Genomic DNA, 18,700 nt, shown 5'->3' on the forward strand with positions numbered 1-18,700 from the left:
ACACCACTTTTCTCGTCTCAAACCTGAATGCACTCTGCATCCACCTTCACACAGCTGTTATGCTTGAGCATTTGTGTCTGCTCACCAGCACAGAGTTTTTTTAAATTTCAAAATTTGCATATAAAAATTTGTACAGTCCATTCAAAAGCAGTTCAGTACATTTAGCTGCGGTCAGCAATCCCATACACTACATTTGGGTGCTGACGGCAGTTCCGTTCGATACATTTCCTTGCTTTTCAGTTCAAGTACAATTCGGTACAATATGGGATACATTGTAGTGCATTCAACAAACTGCAGAGCAGCAACACTTCAAAGCACTCAGCACTCCCTTTCAGGCAAAACAAGTTGGCCATCAGTCAGACAGCGCTGTCGCCTGCTCCCTCACACACAGGGCGGCCGCTACTTTCCGGTCACCTCGCTTCCCTTCCACGGTCTCGTGCTCTTCTCGGCTTCTTTCTTCGTTACTGTGGCTTCGCGTCCTGCTGTTGCTCGCTCGCTGCTGCTCCGCAATGTCGATTGGATACAAGGAGTGGGCCAGTTCTCTGATGGTCGTGGAGCAGCTTGGAGACGAGTGCGAAAAGGCGACTGTGAAGCAAATGAGGGCAACCTGCAAGAAGCTAATGGGGAATTAGCTCAAATGGTAGAGCGCTAGCTTAGCATGTGAGAGGTAGCGGAATCGATGCCTGCATTCTCCACTCTGCTTTTGGCTCAGAGCAATTCTCCAGAAAGAAATGTGGTCTCACGTGTCACTGGGTCAAAGCACAGCAAACCTTTTTCTGCCATGTCATAAGCAAGACGTCTTGATTTTTGCAAAGATGGATATATGAGGCGAGAGAAGCCAAAAGAACGACTTGCGAGCATTGATTGCTTTTCTGAGCATTTGACTCAGGACCTTCGATTGAGCAGACTGATATGCTGCCTGCTGCGCGAAGAAGGCACTTGCCATGCAAGCGGCCAGGCAGCACGACCAAGTCGGGCAGCTTGCAAGGTCTTTAAATTCAGAATGCGCAGCTTGCAAAAAATCTGCGAGCCTGATAAGAAGTCAAAGCTACACTCTTGTGATTGTTAGTCACACGCGTTTTCCAGGCTGTAAAGAGTCGCTGGCGGTTGACAGTCCCACCGCGCTGCAGCATGGGCTGGTACTGAAGACGCACAGGCCACGCCACGAGTCCAGATGCGTCAACATGCTCACGGAAAACAATCATCGCACAGGAAAATCTTTGGCGTTTCTCTTCGATAGCTCAGTTGGTAGAGCGGAGGACTGTAGTGGAATACTCAGCAAAGTCATCCTTAGGTCGCTGGTTCAATTCCGGCTCGAAGGAGCTAGTGTACTTTTGGATTAAGCAGCAATTCGCTCAAACCAGTTCTCATCACTTTATGGTGCATCATGTTGCCACGAAGGAGCAGGACACCACTTTTCTCGTCTCAAACCTGAATGCACTCTGCATCCACCTTCACACAGCTGTTATGCTTGAGCATTTGTGTCTGCTCACCAGCACAGAGTTTTTTTAAATTTCAAAATTTGCATATAAAAATTTGTACAGTCCATTCAAAAGCAGTTCAGTACATTTAGCTGCGGTCAGCAATCCCATACACTACATTTGGGTGCTGACGGCAGTTCCGTTCGATACATTTCCTTGCTTTTCAGTTCAAGTACAATTCGGTACAATATGGGATACATTGTAGTGCATTCAACAAACTGCAGAGCAGCAACACTTCAAAGCACTCAGCACTCCCTTTCAGGCAAAACAAGTTGGCCATCAGTCAGACAGCGCTGTCGCCTGCTCCCTCACACACAGGGCGGCCGCTACTTTCCGGTCACCTCGCTTCCCTTCCACGGCCTCGTGCTCTTCTCGGCTTCTTTCTTCGTTACTGTGGCTTCGCGTCCTGCTGTTGCTCGCTTGCTGCTGCTCCGCAATGTCGATTGGATACAAGGAGTGGGCCAGTTCTCTGATGGTCGTGGAGCAGCTTGGAGACGAGTGCGAAAAGGCGACTGAGAAGCAAATGAGGGAAACCTGCAAGAAGCTACTGGGGAATTAGCTCAAATGGTAGAGCGCTCGCTTAGCATATGAGAGGTAGGGGGATTGATACCTGCATTCTCCACTCTGCTTTTGGCTCAGAGCAATTCTCCAGAAAGAAATGTGGTCTCACGTGTCACTGAGTTCACGCCAGATGGGTCAAAGCACAGCAAACCTTTTTCTGCCATGTCATAAGCAAGACGTCTTGATTTTTGCAAAGATGGATATATGAGGCGAGAGAAGCCAAAAGAACGACTTGCGAGCATTGATTGCTTTTCTGAGCATTTGACTCAGGACCTTCGATTGAGCAGACTGATATGCTGCCTGCTGCGCGAAGAAGGCACTTGCCATGCAAGCGGCCAGGCAGCACGACCAAGTCGGGCAGCTTGCAAGGTCTTTAAATTCAGAATGCGCAGCTTGCAAAAAATCTGCGAGCCTGATAAGAAGTCAAAGCTACACTCTTGTGATTGTTAGTCACACGCGTTTTCCAGGCTGTAAAGAGTAGCTGGCGGTTGACAGTCCCACCGCGCTGCAGCATGGGCTGGTACTGAAGACGCACAGGCCACGCCAGGATTCCAGATGCGTCAACATGCTCACGGAAAACAATCATCGCACAGAAAATTCTTTGGTGCTTCCCTTCGATAGCTCAGTTGGTAGAGCGGAGGACTGTAGTGGAATACTCAGCAAAGTCATCCTTAGGTCGCTGGTTCAATTCCGGCTCGAAGGAGCTAGTGTACTTTTGGATTAAGCAGCAATTCGCTCAAACCAGTTCTCATCACTTTATGGTGCATCATGTTGCCACGAAGGAGCAGGACACCACTTTTCTCGTCTCAAACCTGAATGCACTCTGCATCCACCTTCACACAGCTGTTATGCTTGAGCATTTGTGTCTGCTCACCAGCACAGAGTTTTTTTAAATTTCAAAATTTGCATATAAAAATTTGTACAGTCCATTCAAAAGCAGTTCAGTACATTTAGCTGCGGTCAGCAATCCCATACACTACATTTGGGTGCTGACGGCAGTTCCGTTCGATACATTTCCTTGCTTTTCAGTTCAAGTACAATTCGGTACAATATGGGATACATTGTAGTGCATTCAACAAACTGCAGAGCAGCAACACTTCAAAGCACTCAGCACTCCCTTTCAGGCAAAACAAGTTGGCCATCAGTCAGACAGCGCTCTCGCCTGCTCCCTCACACACAGGGCGGCCGCTACTTTCCGGTCACCTCGCTTCCCTTCCACGGTCTCGTGCTCTTCTCGGCTTCTTTCTTCGTTACTGTGGCTTCGCGTCCTGCTGTTGCTCGCTCGCTGCTGCTCCGCAATGTCGATTGGATACAAGGAGTGGGCCAGTTCTCTGATGGTCGTGGAGCAGCTTGGAGACGAGTGCGAAAAGACGACTGAGAAGCAATTGAGGGCAACCTGCAAGAAGCTACTGGGGAATTAGCTCAAATGGTAGAGCGCTCGCTTCGCATGTGAGAGGTAGCGAGATCGATGCCTGCATTCTCCACTCTGCTTTTGGCTCAGAGCAATTCTCCAGAAAGAAATGTGGTCTCATGTGTCACTGAGTTCACGCCAGATGGGTCAAAGCACAGCAAACCTTTTTCTGCCATGTCATAAGCAAGACGTCTTGATTTTTGCAAAGATGGATATATGAGGCGAGAGAAGCCAAAAGAACGACTTGCGAGCATTGATTGCTTTTCTGAGCATTTGACTCAAGACCTTCGATTGAGCAGACTGATATGCTGCCTGCTGCGCGAAGAAGGCACTTGCCATGCAAGCGGCCAGGCAGCACGACCAAGTCGGGCAGCTTGCAAGGTCTTTAAATTCAGAATGCGCAGCTTGCAAAAAATCTGCGAGCCTGATAAGAAGTCAAAGCTACACTCTTGTGATTGTTAGTCACACGCGTTTTCCAGGCTGTAAAGAGTAGCTGGCGATTGACAGTCCCACCGCGCTGCAGCATGGGCTGGTACTGAAGACGCACAGGCCACGCCACGAGTCCAGATGCGTCAACATGCTCACGGAAAACAATCATCGCACAGAAAAATATTTGGCGCTTCCCTTCGATAGCTCAGTTGGTAGAGCGGAGGACTGTAGTGGAATACTCAGCAAAGTCATCCTTAGGTCGCTGGTTCAATTCCGGCTCGAAGGAGCTAGTGTACTTTTGGATTAAGCAGCAATTCGCTCAAACCAGTTCTCATCACTTTATGGTGCATCATGTTGCCACGAAGGAGCAGGACACCACTTTTCTCGTCTCAAACCTGAATGCACTCTGCATCCACCTTCACACAGCTGTTATGCTTGAGCATTTGTGTCTGCTCACCAGCACAGAGTTTTTTTAAATTTCAAAATTTGCATATAAAAATTTGTACAGTCCATTCAAAAGCAGTTCAGTACATTTAGCTGCGGTCAGCAATCCCATACACTACATTTGGGTGCTGACGGCAGTTCCGTTCGATACATTTCCTTGCTTTTCAGTTCAAGTACAATTCGGTACAATATGGGATACATTGTAGTGCATTCAACAAACTGCAGAGCAGCAACACTTCAAAGCACTCAGCACTCCCTTTCAGGCAAAACAAGTTGGCTATCAGTCAGACAGCGCTGTCGCCTGCTCCCTCACACACAGGGCGGCCGCTACTTTCCGGTCACCTCGCTTCCCTTCCACGGTCTCGTGCTCTTCTCGGCTTCTTTCTTCGTTACTGTGGCTTCGCGTCCTGCTGTTGCTCGCTCGCTGCTGCTCCGCAATGTCGATTGGATACAAGGAGTGGGCCAGTTCTCTGATGGTCGTGGAGCAGCTTGGAGACGAGTGCGAAAAGGCGACTGAGAAGCAAATGAGGGAAACCTGCAAGAAGCTACTGGGGAATTAGCTCAAATGGTCGAGCGCTCGCTTAGCATATGAGAGGTAGGGGGATCGATGCCTGCATTCTCCACTCTGCTTTTGGCTCAGAGCAATTCTCCAGAAAGAAATGTGGTCTCACGTGTCACTGAGTTCACGCCAGATGGGTCAAAGCACAGCAAACCTTTTTCTGCCATGTCATAAGCAAGACGTCTTGATTTTTGCAAAGATGGATATATGAGGCTAGAGAAGCCAAAAGAACGACTTGCGAGCATTGATTGCTTTTCTGAGCATTTGACTCAGGACCTTCGATTGAGCAGACTGATATGCTGCCTGCTGCGCGAAGAAGGCACTTGCCATGCAAGCGGCCAGGCAGCACGACCAAGTCGGGCAGCTTGCAAGGTCTTTAAATTCAGAATGCGCAGCTTGCAAAAAATCTGCGAGCCTGATAAGAAGTCAAAGCTACACTCTTGTGATTGTTAGTCACACGCGTTTTCCAGGCTGTAAAGAGTAGCTGGCGGTTGACAGTCCCACCGCGCTGCAGCATGGGCTGGTACTGAAGACGCACAGGCCACGCCACGAGTCCAGATGCGTCAACATGCTCACGGAAAACAATCATCGCACAGAAAAATATTTGGCGCTTCCCTTCGATAGCTCAGTTGGTAGAGCGGAGGACTGTAGTGGAATACTCAGCAAAGTCATCCTTAGGTCGCTGGTTCAATTCCGGCTCGAAGGAGCTAGTGTACTTTTGGATTAAGCAGCAATTCGCTCAAACCAGTTCTCATCACTTTATGGTGCATCATGTTGCCACGAAGGAGCAGGACACCACTTTTCTCGTCTCAAACCTGAATGCACTCTGCATCCACCTTCACACAGCTGTTATGCTTGAGCATTTGTGTCTGCTCACCAGCACAGAGTTTTTTTAAATTTCAAAATTTGCATATAAAAATTTGTACAGTCCATTCAAAAGCAGTTCAGTACATTTAGCTGCGGTCAGCAATCCCATACACTACATTTGGGTGCTGACGGCAGTTCCGTTCGATACATTTCCTTGCTTTTCAGTTCAAGTACAATTCGGTACAATATGGGATACATTGTAGTGCATTCAACAAACTGCAGAGCAGCAACACTTCAAAGCACTCAGCACTCCCTTTCAGGCAAAACAAGTTGGCCATCAGTCAGACAGCGCTGTCGCCTGCTCCCTCACACACAGGGCGGCCGCTACTTTCCGGTCACCTCGCTTCCCTTCCACGGCCTCGTGCTCTTCTCGGCTTCTTTCTTCGTTACTGTGGCTTCGCGTCCTGCTGTTGCTCGCTTGCTGCTGCTCCGCAATGTCGATTGGATACAAGGAGTGGGCCAGTTCTCTGATGGTCGTGGAGCAGCTTGGAGACGAGTGCGAAAAGGCGACTGAGAAGCAAATGAGGGAAACCTGCAAGAAGCTACTGGGGAATTAGCTCAAATGGTAGAGCGCTCGCTTAGCATATGAGAAGTAGGGGGATTGATACCTGCATTCTCCACTCTGCTTTTGGCTCAGAGCAATTCTCCAGAAAGAAATGTGGTCTCACGTGTCACTGAGTTCACGCCAGATGGGTCAAAGCACAGCAAACCTTTTTCTGCCATGTCATAAGCAAGACGTCTTGATTTTTGCAAAGATGGATATATGAGGCGAGAGAAGCCAAAAGAACGACTTGCGAGCATTGATTGCTTTTCTGAGCATTTGACTCAGGACCTTCGATTGAGCAGACTGATATGCTGCCTGCTGCGCGAAGAAGGCACTTGCCATGCAAGCGGCCAGGCAGCACGACCAAGTCGGGCAGCTTGCAAGGTCTTTAAATTCAGAATGCGCAGCTTGCAAAAAATCTGCGAGCCTGATAAGAAGTCAAAGCTACACTCTTGTGATTGTTAGTCACACGCGTTTTCCAGGCTGTAAAGAGTAGCTGGCGGTTGACAGTCCCACCGCGCTGCAGCATGGGCTGGTACTGAAGACGCACAGGCCACGCCAGGATTCCAGATGCGTCAACATGCTCACGGAAAACAATCATCGCACAGAAAAATATTTGGCGCTTCCCTTCGATAGCTCAGTTGGTAGAGCGGAGGACTGTAGTGGAATACTCAGCAAAGTCATCCTTAGGTCGCTGGTTCAATTCCGGCTCGAAGGAGCTAGTGTACTTTTGGATTAAGCAGCAATTCGCTCAAACCAGTTCTCATCACTTTATGGTGCATCATGTTGCCACGAAGGAGCAGGACACCACTTTTCTCGTCTCAAACCTGAATGCACTCTGCATCCACCTTCACACAGCTGTTATGCTTGAGCATTTGTGTCTGCTCACCAGCACAGAGTTTTTTTAAATTTCAAAATTTGCATATAAAAATTTGTACAGTCCATTCAAAAGCAGTTCAGTACATTTAGCTGCGGTCAGCAATCCCATACACTACATTTGGGTGCTGACGGCAGTTCCGTTCGATACATTTCCTTGCTTTTCAGTTCAAGTACAATTCGGTACAATATGGGATACATTGTAGTGCATTCAACAAACTGCAGAGCAGCAACACTTCAAAGCACTCAGCACTCCCTTTCAGGCAAAACAAGTTGGCCATCAGTCAGACAGCGCTCTCGCCTGCTCCCTCACACACAGGGCGGCCGCTACTTTCCGGTCACCTCGCTTCCCTTCCACGGTCTCGTGCTCTTCTCGGCTTCTTTCTTCGTTACTGTGGCTTCGCGTCCTGCTGTTGCTCGCTCGCTGCTGCTCCGCAATGTCGATTGGATACAAGGAGTGGGCCAGTTCTCTGATGGTCGTGGAGCAGCTTGGAGACGAGTGCGAAAAGACGACTGAGAAGCAATTGAGGGCAACCTGCAAGAAGCTACTGGGGAATTAGCTCAAATGGTAGAGCGCTCGCTTAGCATGTGAGAGGTAGCGAGATCGATGCCTGCATTCTCCACTCTGCTTTTGGCTCAGAGCAATTCTCCAGAAAGAAATGTGGTCTCACGTGTCACTGAGTTCACGCCAGATGGGTCAAAGCACAGCAAACCTTTTTCTGCCATGTCATAAGCAAGACGTCTTGATTTTTGCAAAGATGGATATATGAGGCGAGAGAAGCCAAAAGAACGACTTGCGAGCATTGATTGCTTTTCTGAGCATTTGACTCAAGACCTTCGATTGAGCAGACTGATATGCTGCCTGCTGCGCGAAGAAGGCACTTGCCATGCAAGCGGCCAGGCAGCACGACCAAGTCGGGCAGCTTGCAAGGTCTTTAAATTCAGAATGCGCAGCTTGCAAAAAATCTGCGAGCCTGATAAGAAGTCAAAGCTACACTCTTGTGATTGTTAGTCACACGCGTTTTCCAGGCTGTAAAGAGTAGCTGGCGGTTGACAGTCCCACCGCGCTGCAGCATGGGCTGGTACTGAAGACGCACAGGCCACGCCACGAGTCCAGATGCGTCAACATGCTCACGGAAAACAATCATCGCACAGAAAAATATTTGGCGCTTCCCTTCGATAGCTCAGTTGGTAGAGCGGAGGACTGTAGTGGAATACTCAGCAAAGTCATCCTTAGGTCGCTGGTTCAATTCCGGCTCGAAGGAGCTAGTGTACTTTTGGATTAAGCAGCAATTCGCTCAAACCAGTTCTCATCACTTTATGGTGCATCATGTTGCCACGAAGGAGCAGGACACCACTTTTCTCGTCTCAAACCTGAATGCACTCTGCATCCACCTTCACACAGCTGTTATGCTTGAGCATTTGTGTCTGCTCACCAGCACAGAGTTTTTTTAAATTTCAAAATTTGCATATAAAAATTTGTACAGTCCATTCAAAAGCAGTTCAGTACATTTAGCTGCGGTCAGCAATCCCATACACTACATTTGGGTGCTGACGGCAGTTCCGTTCGATACATTTCCTTGCTTTTCAGTTCAAGTACAATTCGGTACAATATGGGATACATTGTAGTGCATTCAACAAACTGCAGAGCAGCAACACTTCAAAGCACTCAGCACTCCCTTTCAGGCAAAACAAGTTGGCTATCAGTCAGACAGCGCTGTCGCCTGCTCCCTCACACACAGGGCGGCCGCTACTTTCCGGTCACCTCGCTTCCCTTCCACGGTCTCGTGCTCTTCTCGGCTTCTTTCTTCGTTACTGTGGCTTCGCGTCCTGCTGTTGCTCGCTCGCTGCTGCTCCGCAATGTCGATTGGATACAAGGAGTGGGCCAGTTCTCTGATGGTCGTGGAGCAGCTTGGAGACGAGTGCGAAAAGGCGACTGAGAAGCAAATGAGGGAAACCTGCAAGAAGCTACTGGGGAATTAGCTCAAATGGTCGAGCGCTCGCTTAGCATATGAGAGGTAGGGGGATCGATGCCTGCATTCTCCACTCTGCTTTTGGCTCAGAGCAATTCTCCAGAAAGAAATGTGGTCTCACGTGTCACTGAGTTCACGCCAGATGGGTCAAAGCACAGCAAACCTTTTTCTGCCATGTCATAAGCAAGACGTCTTGATTTTTGCAAAGATGGATATATGAGGCGAGAGAAGCCAAAAGAACGACTTGCGAGCATTGATTGCTTTTCTGAGCATTTGACTCAGGACCTTCGATTGAGCAGACTGATATGCTGCCTGCTGCGCGAAGAAGGCACTTGCCATGCAAGCGGCCAGGCAGCACGACCAAGTCGGGCAGCTTGCAAGGTCTTTAAATTCAGAATGCGCAGCTTGCAAAAAATCTGCGAGCCTGATAAGAAGTCAAAGCTACACTCTTGTGATTGTTAGTCACACGCGTTTTCCAGGCTGTAAAGAGTAGCTGGCGGTTGACAGTCCCACCGCGCTGCAGCATGGGCTGGTACTGAAGACGCACAGGCCACGCCACGAGTCCAGATGCGTCAACATGCTCACGGAAAACAATCATCGCACAGAAAAATATTTGGCGCTTCCCTTCGATAGCTCAGTTGGTAGAGCGGAGGACTGTAGTGGAATACTCAGCAAAGTCATCCTTAGGTCGCTGGTTCAATTCCGGCTCGAAGGAGCTAGTGTACTTTTGGATTAAGCAGCAATTCGCTCAAACCAGTTCTCATCACTTTATGGTGCATCATGTTGCCACGAAGGAGCAGGACACCACTTTTCTCGTCTCAAACCTGAATGCACTCTGCATCCACCTTCACACAGCTGTTATGCTTGAGCATTTGTGTCTGCTCACCAGCACAGAGTTTTTTTAAATTTCAAAATTTGCATATAAAAATTTGTACAGTCCATTCAAAAGCAGTTCAGTACATTTAGCTGCGGTCAGCAATCCCATACACTACATTTGGGTGCTGACGGCAGTTCCGTTCGATACATTTCCTTGCTTTTCAGTTCAAGTACAATTCGGTACAATATGGGATACATTGTAGTGCATTCAACAAACTGCAGAGCAGCAACACTTCAAAGCACTCAGCACTCCCTTTCAGGCAAAACAAGTTGGCCATCAGTCAGACAGCGCTCTCGCCTGCTCCCTCACACACAGGGCGGCCGCTACTTTCCGGTCACCTCGCTTCCCTTCCACGGTCTCGTGCTCTTCTCGGCTTCTTTCTTCGTTACTGTGGCTTCGCGTCCTGCTGTTGCTCGCTCGCTGCTGCTCCGCAATGTCGATTGGATACAAGGAGTGGGCCAGTTCTCTGATGGTCGTGGAGCAGCTTGGAGACGAGTGCGAAAAGGCGACTGAGAAGCAAATGAGGGAAACCTGCAAGAAGCTACTGGGGAATTAGCTCAAATGGTCGAGCGCTCGCTTAGCATATGAGAGGTAGGGGGATCGATGCCTGCATTCTCCACTCTGCTTTTGGCTCAGAGCAATTCTCCAGAAAGAAATGTGGTCTCACGTGTCACTGAGTTCACGCCAGATGGGTCAAAGCACAGCAAACCTTTTTCTGCCATGTCATAAGCAAGACGTCTTGATTTTTGCAAAGATGGATATATGAGGCGAGAGAAGCCAAAAGAACGACTTGCGAGCATTGATTGCTTTTCTGAGCATTTGACTCAGGACCTTCGATTGAGCAGACTGATATGCTGCCTGCTGCGCGAAGAAGGCACTTGCCATGCAAGCGGCCAGGCAGCACGACCAAGTCGGGCAGCTTGCAAGGTCTTTAAATTCAGAATGCGCAGCTTGCAAAAAATCTGCGAGCCTGATAAGAAGTCAAAGCTACACTCTTGTGATTGTTAGTCACACGCGTTTTCCAGGCTGTAAAGAGTCGCTGGCGGTTGACAGTCCCACCGCGCTGCAGCATGGGCTGGTACTGAAGACGCACAGGCCACGCCACGAGTCCAGATGCGTCAACATGCTCACGGAAAACAATCATCGCACAGGAAAATCTTTGGCGTTTCTCTTCGATAGCTCAGTTGGTAGAGCGGAGGACTGTAGTGGAATACTCAGCAAAGTCATCCTTAGGTCGCTGGTTCAATTCCGGCTCGAAGGAGCTAGTGTACTTTTGGATTAAGCAGCAATTCGCTCAAACCAGTTCTCATCACTTTATGGTGCATCATGTTGCCACGAAGGAGCAGGACACCACTTTTCTCGTCTCAAACCTGAATGCACTCTGCATCCACCTTCACACAGCTGTTATGCTTGAGCATTTGTGTCTGCTCACCAGCACAGAGTTTTTTTAAATTTCAAAATTTGCATATAAAAATTTGTACAGTCCATTCAAAAGCAGTTCAGTACATTTAGCTGCGGTCAGCAATCCCATACACTACATTTGGGTGCTGACGGCAGTTCCGTTCGATACATTTCCTTGCTTTTCAGTTCAAGTACAATTCGGTACAATATGGGATACATTGTAGTGCATTCAACAAACTGCAGAGCAGCAACACTTCAAAGCACTCAGCACTCCCTTTCAGGCAAAACAAGTTGGCCATCAGTCAGACAGCGCTGTCGCCTGCTCCCTCACACACAGGGCGGCCGCTACTTTCCGGTCACCTCGCTTCCCTTCCACGGCCTCGTGCTCTTCTCGGCTTCTTTCTTCGTTACTGTGGCTTCGCGTCCTGCTGTTGCTCGCTTGCTGCTGCTCCGCAATGTCGATTGGATACAAGGAGTGGGCCAGTTCTCTGATGGTCGTGGAGCAGCTTGGAGACGAGTGCGAAAAGGCGACTGAGAAGCAAATGAGGGAAACCTGCAAGAAGCTACTGGGGAATTAGCTCAAATGGTAGAGCGCTCGCTTAGCATATGAGAGGTAGGGGGATTGATACCTGCATTCTCCACTCTGCTTTTGGCTCAGAGCAATTCTCCAGAAAGAAATGTGGTCTCACGTGTCACTGAGTTCACGCCAGATGGGTCAAAGCACAGCAAACCTTTTTCTGCCATGTCATAAGCAAGACGTCTTGATTTTTGCAAAGATGGATATATGAGGCGAGAGAAGCCAAAAGAACGACTTGCGAGCATTGATTGCTTTTCTGAGCATTTGACTCAGGACCTTCGATTGAGCAGACTGATATGCTGCCTGCTGCGCGAAGAAGGCACTTGCCATGCAAGCGGCCAGGCAGCACGACCAAGTCGGGCAGCTTGCAAGGTCTTTAAATTCAGAATGCGCAGCTTGCAAAAAATCTGCGAGCCTGATAAGAAGTCAAAGCTACACTCTTGTGATTGTTAGTCACACGCGTTTTCCAGGCTGTAAAGAGTCGCTGGCGGTTGACAGTCCCACCGCGCTGCAGCATGGGCTGGTACTGAAGACGCACAGGCCACGCCACGAGTCCAGATGCGTCAACATGCTCACGGAAAACAATCATCGCACAGGAAAATCTTTGGCGTTTCTCTTCGATAGCTCAGTTGGTAGAGCGGAGGACTGTAGTGGAATACTCAGCAAAGTCATCCTTAGGTCGCTGGTTCAATTCCGGCTCGAAGGAGCTAGTGTACTTTTGGATTAAGCAGCAATTCGCTCAAACCAGTTCTCATCACTTTATGGTGCATCATGTTGCCACGAAGGAGCAGGACACCACTTTTCTCGTCTCAAACCTGAATGCACTCTGCATCCACCTTCACACAGCTGTTATGCTTGAGCATTTGTGTCTGCTCACCAGCACAGAGTTTTTTTAAATTTCAAAATTTGCATATAAAAATTTGTACAGTCCATTCAAAAGCAGTTCAGTACATTTAGCTGCGGTCAGCAATCCCATACACTACATTTGGGTGCTGACGGCAGTTCCGTTCGATACATTTCCTTGCTTTTCAGTTCAAGTACAATTCGGTACAATATGGGATACATTGTAGTGCATTCAACAAACTGCAGAGCAGCAACACTTCAAAGCACTCAGCACTCCCTTTCAGGCAAAACAAGTTGGCCATCAGTCAGACAGCGCTCTCGCCTGCTCCCTCACACACAGGGCGGCCGCTACTTTCCGGTCACCTCGCTTCCCTTCCACGGTCTCGTGCTCTTCTCGGCTTCTTTCTTCGTTACTGTGGCTTCGCGTCCTGCTGTTGCTCGCTCGCTGCTGCTCCGCAATGTCGATTGGATACAAGGAGTGGGCCAGTTCTCTGATGGTCGTGGAGCAGCTTGGAGACGAGTGCGAAAAGACGACTGAGAAGCAATTGAGGGCAACCTGCAAGAAGCTACTGGGGAATTAGCTCAAATGGTAGAGCGCTCGCTTCGCATGTGAGAGGTAGCGAGATCGATGCCTGCATTCTCCACTCTGCTTTTGGCTCAGAGCAATTCTCCAGAAAGAAATGTGGTCTCACGTGTCACTGAGTTCACGCCAGATGGGTCAAAGCACAGCAAACCTTTTTCTGCCATGTCATAAGCAAGACGTCTTGATTTTTGCAAAGATGGATATATGAGGCGAGAGAAGCCAAAAGAACGACTTGCGAGCATTGATTGCTTTTCTGAGCATTTGACTCAAGACCTTCGATTGAGCAGACTGATATGCTGCCTGCTGCGCGAAGAAGGCACTTGCCATGCAAGCGGCCAGGCAGCACGACCAAGTCGGGCAGCTTGCAAGGTCTTTAAATTCAGAATGCGCAGCTTGCAAAAAATCTGCGAGCCTGATAAGAAGTCAAAGCTACACTCTTGTGATTGTTAGTCACACGCGTTTTCCAGGCTGTAAAGAGTAGCTGGCGGTTGACAGTCCCACCGCGCTGCAGCATGGGCTGGTACTGAAGACGCACAGGCCACGCCACGAGTCCAGATGCGTCAACATGCTCACGGAAAACAATCATCGCACAGAAAAATATTTGGCGCTTCCCTTCGATAGCTCAGTTGGTAGAGCGGAGGACTGTAGTGGAATACTCAGCAAAGTCATCCTTAGGTCGCTGGTTCAATTCCGGCTCGAAGGAGCTAGTGTACTTTTGGATTAAGCAGCAATTCGCTCAAACCAGTTCTCATCACTTTATGGTGCATCATGTTGCCACGAAGGAGCAGGACACCACTTTTCTCGTCTCAAACCTGAATGCACTCTGCATCCACCTTCACACAGCTGTTATGCTTGAGCATTTGTGTCTGCTCACCAGCACAGAGTTTTTTTAAATTTCAAAATTTGCATATAAAAATTTGTACAGTCCATTCAAAAGCAGTTCAGTACATTTAGCTGCGGTCAGCAATCCCATACACTACATTTGGGTGCTGACGGCAGTTCCGTTCGATACATTTCCTTGCTTTTCAGTTCAAGTACAATTCGGTACAATATGGGATACATTGTAGTGCATTCAACAAACTGCAGAGCAGCAACACTTCAAAGCACTCAGCACTCCCTTTCAGGCAAAACAAGTTGGCTATCAGTCAGACAGCGCTGTCGCCTGCTCCCTCACACACAGGGCGGCCGCTACTTTCCGGTCACCTCGCTTCCCTTCCACGGTCTCGTGCTCTTCTCGGCTTCTTTCTTCGTTACTGTGGCTTCGCGTCCTGCTGTTGCTCGCTCGCTGCTGCTCCGCAATGTCGATTGGATACAAGGAGTGGGCCAGTTCTCTGATGGTCGTGGAGCAGCTTGGAGACGAGTGCGAAAAGGCGACTGAGAAGCAAATGAGGGAAACCTGCAAGAAGCTACTGGGGAATTAGCTCAAATGGTCGAGCGCTCGCTTAGCATATGAGAGGTAGGGGGATCGATGCCTGCATTCTCCACTCTGCTTTTGGCTCAGAGCAATTCTCCAGAAAGAAATGTGGTCTCACGTGTCACTGAGTTCACGCCAGATGGGTCAAAGCACAGCAAACCTTTTTCTGCCATGTCATAAGCAAGACGTCTTGATTTTTGCAAAGATGGATATATGAGGCGAGAGAAGCCAAAAGAACGACTTGCGAGCATTGATTGCTTTTCTGAGCATTTGACTCAGGACCTTCGATTGAGCAGACTGATATGCTGCCTGCTGCGCGAAGAAGGCACTTGCCATGCAAGCGGCCAGGCAGCACGACCAAGTCGGGCAGCTTGCAAGGTCTTTAAATTCAGAATGCGCAGCTTGCAAAAAATCTGCGAGCCTGATAAGAAGTCAAAGCTACACTCTTGTGATTGTTAGTCACACGCGTTTTCCAGGCTGTAAAGAGTAGCTGGCGGTTGACAGTCCCACCGCGCTGCAGCATGGGCTGGTACTGAAGACGCACAGGCCACGCCACGAGTCCAGATGCGTCAACATGCTCACGGAAAACAATCATCGCACAGAAAAATATTTGGCGCTTCCCTTCGATAGCTCAGTTGGTAGAGCGGAGGACTGTAGTGGAATACTCAGCAAAGTCATCCTTAGGTCGCTGGTTCAATTCCGGCTCGAAGGAGCTAGTGTACTTTTGGATTAAGCAGCAATTCGCTCAAACCAGTTCTCATCACTTTATGGTGCATCATGTTGCCACGAAGGAGCAGGACACCACTTTTCTCGTCTCAAACCTGAATGCACTCTGCATCCACCTTCACACAGCTGTTATGCTTGAGCATTTGTGTCTGCTCACCAGCACAGAGTTTTTTTAAATTTCAAAATTTGCATATAAAAATTTGTACAGTCCATTCAAAAGCAGTTCAGTACATTTAGCTGCGGTCAGCAATCCCATACACTACATTTGGGTGCTGACGGCAGTTCCGTTCGATACATTTCCTTGCTTTTCAGTTCAAGTACAATTCGGTACAATATGGGATACATTGTAGTGCATTCAACAAACTGCAGAGCAGCAACACTTCAAAGCACTCAGCACTCCCTTTCAGGCAAAACAAGTTGGCCATCAGTCAGACAGCGCTGTCGCCTGCTCCCTCACACACAGGGCGGCCGCTACTTTCCGGTCACCTCGCTTCCCTTCCACGGCCTCGTGCTCTTCTCGGCTTCTTTCTTCGTTACTGTGGCTTCGCGTCCTGCTGTTGCTCGCTTGCTGCTGCTCCGCAATGTCGATTGGATACAAGGAGTGGGCCAGTTCTCTGATGGTCGTGGAGCAGCTTGGAGACGAGTGCGAAAAGGCGACTGAGAAGCAAATGAGGGAAACCTGCAAGAAGCTACTGGGGAATTAGCTCAAATGGTAGAGCGCTCGCTTAGCATATGAGAAGTAGGGGGATTGATACCTGCATTCTCCACTCTGCTTTTGGCTCAGAGCAATTCTCCAGAAAGAAATGTGGTCTCACGTGTCACTGAGTTCACGCCAGATGGGTCAAAGCACAGCAAACCTTTTTCTGCCATGTCATAAGCAAGACGTCTTGATTTTTGCAAAGATGGATATATGAGGCGAGAGAAGCCAAAAGAACGACTTGCGAGCATTGATTGCTTTTCTGAGCATTTGACTCAGGACCTTCGATTGAGCAGACTGATATGCTGCCTGCTGCGCGAAGAAGGCACTTGCCATGCAAGCGGCCAGGCAGCACGACCAAGTCGGGCAGCTTGCAAGGTCTTTAAATTCAGAATGCGCAGCTTGCAAAAAATCTGCGAGCCTGATAAGAAGTCAAAGCTACACTCTTGTGATTGTTAGTCACACGCGTTTTCCAGGCTGTAAAGAGTAGCTGGCGGTTGACAGTCCCACCGCGCTGCAGCATGGGCTGGTACTGAAGACGCACAGGCCACGCCAGGATTCCAGATGCGTCAACATGCTCACGGAAAACAATCATCGCACAGAAAAATATTTGGCGCTTCCCTTCGATAGCTCAGTTGGTAGAGCGGAGGACTGTAGTGGAATACTCAGCAAAGTCATCTTAGGTCGCTGGTTCAATTCCGGCTCGAAGGAGCTGTGTACTTTTGGATTAAGCAGCAATTCGCTCAAACCAGTTCTCATCACTTTATGGTGCATCATGTAGCCACGAAGAGCAGGACACCACTTTCTCGTCTCAAACCTGAATGCACTCTGCATCCACCTTCACACAGCTGTTATGCTTGAGCATTTGTGTCTGCTCACCAGCACAGAGTTTTTTTAAATTTCAAAATTTGCATATAAAAATTTGTACAGTCCATTCAAAAGCAGTTCAGTACATTTAGCTGCGGTCAGCAATCCCATACACTACATTTGGGTGCTGACGGCAGTTCCGTTCGATACATTTCCTTGCTTTTCAGTTCAAGTACAATTCGGTACTAGATGGATACATTGTAGTGCATTCAACAAACTGCAGAGCAGCAACACTTCAAAGCACTCAGCACTCCTTTCAGCAAAACAAGTTGGCCATCAGTCAGACAGCGCTCCGCCTGCTCCCTCACACACAGGGCGGCCGCTACTTTCCGGTCACCTCGCTTCCTTCCACGGTCTCGTGCTCTTCTCGCTTCTTTCTTCGTTACTGTGGCTTCGCGTCCTGCTGTTGCTCGCTCGCTGCCTGCTCCGCAATGTCGATGGATACAAGGAGTGGGCCAGTTCTCTGATGGTCGTGGAAGCAGCTTGGAGACGAGTGCGAAAAGACGACTGAGAAGCAATTGAGGGCAACCTGCAAGAGCCTACTGGGGAATTAGCTCAAATGGTAGAGCGCTCGCTTAGCATGTGAGAGGTAGCGAGATCGATGCCTGCATTCTCCACTCTGCTTTTGGCTCAGAGCAATTCTCCAGAAAGAAATGTGGTCTCACGTGTCACTGAGTTCACGCCAGATGGGTCAAAGCACAGCAAACCTTTTTCTGCCATGTCATAAGCAAGACGTCTTGATTTTTGCAAAGATGGATATATGAGGCGAGAGAAGCCAAAAGAACGACTTGCGAGCATTGATTGCTTTTCTGAGCATTTGACTCAAGACCTTCGATTGAGCAGACTGATATGCTGCCTGCTGCGCGAAGAAGCACTTGCATGCAAGCGGCCAGGCAGCACGACCAAGTCGGGCAGCTTGCAAGGTCTTTAAATTCAGAATGCGCAGCTTGCAAAAATCTGCGAGCCTGATAAGAAGTCAAAGCTACACTCTTGTGATTGTTAGTCACACGCGTTTTCCAGGCTGTAAGAGTAGCTGGCGGTTGACAGTCCCACCGCGCTGCAGCATGGGCTGGTACTGAAGACGCACAGGCCACGCCACGAGTCCAGATGCGTCAACATGCTCACGGAAAACAATCACGCACAGAAAAATATTTGGCGCTTCCTTCGATAGCTCAGTTGGTAGAGCGGAGGACTGTAGTGGAATACTCAGCAAAGTCATCTTAGGTCGCTGGTTCAATTCCGGCTCGAAGGAGCTAGTGTACTTTTGGATTAAGCAGCAATTCGCTCAAACCAGTTCTCATCACTTTATGGTGCATCATGTTGCCACGAAGGAGCAGGACACCACTTTTCTCGTCTCAAACCTGAATGCACTCTGCATCCACCTTCACACAGCTGTTATGCTTGAGCATTTGTGTCTGCTCACCAGCACAGAGTTTTTTAAATTTCAAAATTTGCATATAAAAATTTGTACAGTCCATTCAAAAGCAGTTCAGTACATTTAGCTGCGGTCAGCAATCCCATACACTACATTTGGGTGCTGACGCAGTTCCGTTCGATAACATTTCCTTGC

General features: G+C 48.9%; 13 non-coding genes across 13 annotated transcripts; all 13 read left to right on the plus strand.

The window, feature by feature from the left end:
• Positions 1-1,230: 1,230 nt before the first annotated feature.
• On the plus strand, positions 1,231-1,322 carry trnay-gua (transfer RNA tyrosine (anticodon GUA)). The gene is given in 2 exon segments: positions 1,231-1,267; positions 1,287-1,322. It is a non-coding gene; the product is annotated as a tRNA-Tyr (tRNA).
• Positions 1,323-2,653: 1,331 nt separating this feature from the next.
• On the plus strand, positions 2,654-2,745 carry trnay-gua (transfer RNA tyrosine (anticodon GUA)). The gene is given in 2 exon segments: positions 2,654-2,690; positions 2,710-2,745. It is a non-coding gene; the product is annotated as a tRNA-Tyr (tRNA).
• A 1,331-nt stretch (positions 2,746-4,076) lies between these two features.
• On the plus strand, positions 4,077-4,168 carry trnay-gua (transfer RNA tyrosine (anticodon GUA)). The gene is given in 2 exon segments: positions 4,077-4,113; positions 4,133-4,168. It is a non-coding gene; the product is annotated as a tRNA-Tyr (tRNA).
• A 1,331-nt stretch (positions 4,169-5,499) lies between these two features.
• trnay-gua (transfer RNA tyrosine (anticodon GUA)) lies at positions 5,500-5,591 on the plus strand. The gene is given in 2 exon segments: positions 5,500-5,536; positions 5,556-5,591. It is a non-coding gene; the product is annotated as a tRNA-Tyr (tRNA).
• Positions 5,592-6,922: 1,331 nt separating this feature from the next.
• Positions 6,923-7,014, plus strand: trnay-gua (transfer RNA tyrosine (anticodon GUA)). Its single transcript is given in 2 exon segments — positions 6,923-6,959; positions 6,979-7,014. It is a non-coding gene; the product is annotated as a tRNA-Tyr (tRNA).
• A 1,331-nt stretch (positions 7,015-8,345) lies between these two features.
• trnay-gua (transfer RNA tyrosine (anticodon GUA)) lies at positions 8,346-8,437 on the plus strand. Its single transcript is given in 2 exon segments — positions 8,346-8,382; positions 8,402-8,437. It is a non-coding gene; the product is annotated as a tRNA-Tyr (tRNA).
• A 1,331-nt stretch (positions 8,438-9,768) lies between these two features.
• trnay-gua (transfer RNA tyrosine (anticodon GUA)) lies at positions 9,769-9,860 on the plus strand. Its single transcript is given in 2 exon segments — positions 9,769-9,805; positions 9,825-9,860. It is a non-coding gene; the product is annotated as a tRNA-Tyr (tRNA).
• Positions 9,861-11,191: 1,331 nt separating this feature from the next.
• On the plus strand, positions 11,192-11,283 carry trnay-gua (transfer RNA tyrosine (anticodon GUA)). Its single transcript is given in 2 exon segments — positions 11,192-11,228; positions 11,248-11,283. It is a non-coding gene; the product is annotated as a tRNA-Tyr (tRNA).
• Positions 11,284-12,614: 1,331 nt separating this feature from the next.
• trnay-gua (transfer RNA tyrosine (anticodon GUA)) lies at positions 12,615-12,706 on the plus strand. The gene is given in 2 exon segments: positions 12,615-12,651; positions 12,671-12,706. It is a non-coding gene; the product is annotated as a tRNA-Tyr (tRNA).
• A 1,331-nt stretch (positions 12,707-14,037) lies between these two features.
• On the plus strand, positions 14,038-14,129 carry trnay-gua (transfer RNA tyrosine (anticodon GUA)). The gene is given in 2 exon segments: positions 14,038-14,074; positions 14,094-14,129. It is a non-coding gene; the product is annotated as a tRNA-Tyr (tRNA).
• A 1,331-nt stretch (positions 14,130-15,460) lies between these two features.
• trnay-gua (transfer RNA tyrosine (anticodon GUA)) lies at positions 15,461-15,552 on the plus strand. Its single transcript is given in 2 exon segments — positions 15,461-15,497; positions 15,517-15,552. It is a non-coding gene; the product is annotated as a tRNA-Tyr (tRNA).
• A 1,331-nt stretch (positions 15,553-16,883) lies between these two features.
• On the plus strand, positions 16,884-16,974 carry trnay-gua (transfer RNA tyrosine (anticodon GUA)). Its single transcript is given in 2 exon segments — positions 16,884-16,920; positions 16,939-16,974. It is a non-coding gene; the product is annotated as a tRNA-Tyr (tRNA).
• A 1,317-nt stretch (positions 16,975-18,291) lies between these two features.
• Positions 18,292-18,382, plus strand: trnay-gua (transfer RNA tyrosine (anticodon GUA)). Its single transcript is given in 2 exon segments — positions 18,292-18,328; positions 18,347-18,382. It is a non-coding gene; the product is annotated as a tRNA-Tyr (tRNA).
• The last annotated feature ends 318 nt before the right edge of the window (positions 18,383-18,700 follow it).

Source organism: Pristiophorus japonicus, unplaced genomic scaffold (genome assembly GCF_044704955.1).
Source record: "Pristiophorus japonicus isolate sPriJap1 unplaced genomic scaffold, sPriJap1.hap1 HAP1_SCAFFOLD_429, whole genome shotgun sequence".
Classification (NCBI taxonomy): Eukaryota; Metazoa; Chordata; class Chondrichthyes; family Pristiophoridae; genus Pristiophorus; species Pristiophorus japonicus.